Consider the following 5206-nt stretch of genomic DNA (forward strand, 5'->3'; position numbering starts at 1 on the left):
TAGGAAGTTGTTTGATAAGGTGGGCAAAGCTTATACTTGGGCCAGAAGGCAGAATATAGGAAACTTCATGAAAACATGAATAATTCATTGAAAATGACTGTAAACAGATGATAACTTGTTTAGAACAGCTGAAAGAGAATCTCCAAGTCAGTTCTTAGTGTAGAAAAGGTAGCTAAGATAAGGGAAATCCTTAATTCGAGTTAAGATAACATCAAACACTGTATGAGTCCTATATTCATTACTTAAAGGAGACTAGAGTGGTAAATGTGTGTTATACAAGGCAGAATACCATTGAAATGGAGAAAGAAACAAGTTCGGCAGCTTTGGAAAGCCTTACACTTCACTGAAATGTAGTACTACACTCTATAACACAGTTGAGAGACAATGTTCCCTAGCTCCCTCAGTTCATAACAGTGTGTAGGAAGTTGTTTGATAAAGTGGGCAAAGCTTATACTTGGGCCAGAAGGCAGAATATAGGAAACTACATGAAAACATGAATAATTCAGTGAAAATGACTGTAAACAGATGAGAACTTGTTTAGAACAGCTGAAAGAGAATCTCCAAGTCAGTTCTTAGTGTAGAAAAGGTAGCTAAGATAAGGGAAATCCTTAATTCGACTTAAGATCACATGAAACACTGTATGAATCCTATATTCATTGCTTAAAGGAGACTAGAGTGGTAAATGTGTGTTATACAAGGCAGAATACCATTGAAATAGAGAAAGAAACATGTTAGGCAGCTTTGGAAAGCCTTACACTACACTGAAATGTAGTACTACACTCTATAACACAGTTGATAGACAATGTTCCCTAGCTCCCTCAGTTCATAACAGTGTGTAGGAAGTTGTTTGATAAAGTGGGCAAAGCTTATACTTGGGCCAGAAGGCAGAATATAGGAAACTACATGAAAACATGAATAATTCAGTGAAAATGACTGTAAACAGATGAGAACTTGTTTAGAACAGCTGAAAGAGAATCTCCAAGTCAGTTCTTAGTGTAGAAAAGGTAGCTAAGATAAGGGAAATCCTTAATTCGAGTTAAGATCACATGAAACACTGTATGAATCCTATATTCATTGCTTAAAGGAGACTAGAGTGGTAAATGTGTGTTATACAAGGCAGAATACCATTGAAATAGAGAAAGAAACATGTTCGGCAGCTTTGGAAAGCCTTACACTACATGGAAATGTAGTACTACACTCTATAACACAGTTGAGAGACAATGTTCCCTAGCTCCCTCAGTTCATAACAGTGTGTAGGAAGTTGTTTGATAAAGTGGGCAAAGCTTATACTTGGGCCAGAAGGCAGAATATAGGAAACTACATGAAAACATGAATAATTCAGTGAAAATGACTGTAAACAGATGAGTACTTGTTTAGAACAGCTGAAAGAGAATCTCCAAGTCAGTTCTTAGTGTAGAAAAGGTAGCTAAGATAAGGGAAATCCTTAATTCGAGTTAAGATCACATGAAACACTGTATGAATCCTATATTCATTGCTTAAAGGAGACTAGAGTGGTAAATGTGTGTTATACAAGGCAGAATACCATTGAAATAGAGAAAGAAACATGTTCGGCAGCTTTGGAAAGCCTTACACTACACGGAAATGTAGTACTACACTCTATAACACAGTTGAGAGACAATGTTCCCTAGCTCCCTCAGTTCATAACAGTGTGTAGGAAGTTGTTTGATAAAGTGGGCAAAGCTTATACTTGGGCCAGAAGGCAGAATATAGGAAACTACATGAAAACATGAATAATTCAGTGAAAATGACTGTAAACAGATGAGAACTTGTTTAGAACAGCTGAAAGAGAATCTCCAAGTCAGTTCTTAGTGTAGAAAATGTAGCTAAGATAAGGGAAATCCTTAATTCCAGTTAAGATCACATGAAACACTGTATGAATCCTATATTCATTGCTTAAAGGAGACTAGAGTGGTAAATGTGTGTTATACAAGGCAGAATACCATTGAAATAGAGAAAGAAACATGTTCGGCAGCTTTGGAAAGCCTTACACTACACTGAAATGTAGTACTACACTCTATAACACAGTTGAGAGACAATGTTCCCTACCTCCCTCAGTTCATAACAGTGGGTAGGAAGTTGTTTGATAAACTGGGCAAAGCTTATACTTGGGCCAGAAGGCAGAATATAGGAAACTACATGAAAACATGAATAATTCATTGAAAATGACTGTAAACAGATGAGAACTTGTTTAGAACAGCTGAAAGAGAATCTCCAAGTCAGTTCTTAGTGTAGAAAAGGTAGCTAAGATAAGGGAAATCCTTAATTCCAGTTAAGATCACATCAAACACTGTATGAATCCTATATTCTTTACTGAGAGGAGACTAGAGTGGTAAATGTGTGTTATACAAGGGAGAATACCATTGAAATAGAGAAACAAACACGTTCGGCAGCTTTGGAAAGCCTTACACTTCACTGAAATGTAGTACTACACTCTATAACACAGTTGAGAGACAATGTTCACGAGCTGCCTCAGTTCATAACATTGTGTAGGAAGTTGTTTGATAAAGTGGGCAAAGCTTATACTTGGGCCAGAAGGCAGAATATAGGAAACTACATGAAAACATGAATAATTCAGTGAAAATGACTGTAAAGAGATGAGAACTTGTTTAGAACAGATGAAAGAGAATCTCCAAGTCAGTTCTTAGTGTAGAAAAGGTAGCTAAGATAAGGGAAATCCTTAATTCGACTTAAGATCACATGAAACACTGTATGAATCCTATATTCATTGCTTAAAGGAGATTAGAGTGGTAAATGTGTGTTATACAAGGCAGAATACCATTGAAATAGAGAAAGAAACATGTTAGGCAGCTTTGGAAAGCCTTACACTACACTGAAATGTAGTACTACACTCTATAACACAGTTGATAGACAATGTTCCCTAGCTCCCTCAGTTCATAACAGTGTGTAGGAAGTTGTTTGATAAAGTGGGCAAAGCTTATACTTGGGCCAGAAGGCAGAATATAGGAAACTACATGAAAACATGAATAATTCAGTGAAAATGACTGTAAACAGATGAGAACTTGTTTAGAACAGCTGAAAGAGAATCTCCAAGTCAGTTCTTAGTGTAGAAAAGGTAGCTAAGATAAGGGAAATCCTTAATTCCAGTTAAGATCACATCAAACACTGTATGAATCCTATATTCTTTACTGAGAGGAGACTAGAGTGGTAAATGTGTGTTATACAAGGGAGAATACCATTGAAATAGAGAAACAAACACGTTCGGCATCTTTGGAAAGCCTTACACTTCACTGAAATGTAGTACTACACTCTATAACACAGTTGAGAGACAATGTTCACGAGCTGCCTCAGTTCATAACATTGTGTAGGAAGTTGTTTGATAAAGTGGGCAAAGCTTATACTTGGGCCAGAAGGCAGAATATAGGAAACTACATGAAAACATGAATAATTCAGTGAAAATGACTGTAAAAAGATGAGAACTTGTTTAGAACAGATGAAAGAGAATCTCCAAGTCAGTTCTTAGTGTAGAAAAGGCAGCTAAGATAAGGGAAATCCTTAATTCGAGTTAAGATCACATGAAACACTGTATGAATCCTATATTGCTTACTTAAAGGAGACTAGAGTGATAAATGTGTATTATATAAGGCAGAATACCTTTGAAATAGAGAAAGAAACACGTTCGGTAGCTTTGGAAAGCCTTACACTACACAGAAATATACTACTACACTCTATAACACAGTTCAGAGACAATGTTCTCTAGCTCCCTAAGTTCATAACAGTGTGTAGGAAGTTGTTTGATAACGTGGGCAAAGCTTATACTTGGGCCAGAAGGCAGAATATAGGAAACTTCATGAAAACATGAATAATTCATTGAAAATGGCTGTAAACAGATGATAACTTGTTTAGAACAGCTGAAAGAGAATCTCCAAGTCAGTTCTTAGTGTAGAAAAGGTAGCTAAGATAAGGGAAATCCTTAATTCGAGTTAAGATAACATCAAACACTGTATGAGTCCTATATTCATTACTTAAAGGAGACTAGAGTGGTAAATGTGTGTTATACAAGGCAGAATACCATTGAAATGGAGAAAGAAACAAGTTCGGCAGCTTTGGAAAGCCTTACACTTCACTGAAATGTAGTACTACACTCTATAACACAGTTGAGAGACAATGTTCCCTAGCTCCCTCAGTTCATAACAGTGTGTAGGAAGTTGTTTGATAAAGTGGGCAAAGCTTATACTTGGGCCAGAAGGCAGAATATAGGAAACTACATGAAAACATGAATAATTCAGTGAAAATGACTGTAAACAGATGAGAACTTGTTTAGAACAGCTGAAAGAGAATCTCCAAGTCAGTTCTTAGTGTAGAAAAGGTAGCTAAGATAAGGGAAATCCTTAATTCGACTTAAGATCACATGAAACACTGTATGAATCCTATATTCATTGCTTAAAGGAGACTAGAGTGGTAAATGTGTGTTATACAAGGCAGAATACCATTGAAATAGAGAAAGAAACATGTTCGGCAGCTTTGGAAAGCCTTACACTACACGGAAATGTAGTACTACACTCTATAACACAGTTGAGAGACAATGTTCCCTAGCTCCCTCAGTTCATAACAGTGTGTAGGAAGTTGTTTGATAAAGTGGGCAAAGCTTATACTTGGGCCAGAAGGCAGAATATAGGAAACTACATGAAAACATGAATAATTCAGTGAAAATGACTGTAAACAGATGAGAACTTGTTTAGAACAGCTGAAAGAGAATCTCCAAGTCAGTTCTTAGTGTAGAAAAGGTAGCTAAAATAAGGGAAATCCTTAATTCGAGTTAAGATCACATAAAACACTGTATGAATCCTATATTCATTGCTTAAAGGAGACTAGAGTGGTAAATGTGTGTTATACAAGGCAGAATACCATTGAAATAGAGAAAGAAACATGTTCGGCAGCTTTGGAAAGCCTTACACTACACGGAAATGTAGTACTACACTCTATAACACAGTTGAGAGACAATGTTCCCTAGCTCCCTCAGTTCATAACAGTGTGTAGGAAGTTGTTTGATAAAGTGGGCAAAGCTTATACTTGGGCCAGAAGGCAGAATATAGGAAACTACATGAAAACATGAATAATTCAGTGAAAATGACTGTAAACAGATGAGAACTTGTTTAGAACAGCTGAAAGAGAATCTCCAAGTCAGTTCTTAGTGTAGAAAATGTAGCTAAGATAAGGGAAATCC

Source organism: Pipistrellus hanaki (assembly GCF_964339955.1).
Source record: "Pipistrellus hanaki genome assembly, chromosome: 12".
Classification (NCBI taxonomy): domain Eukaryota; kingdom Metazoa; phylum Chordata; class Mammalia; order Chiroptera; family Vespertilionidae; genus Pipistrellus; species Pipistrellus hanaki.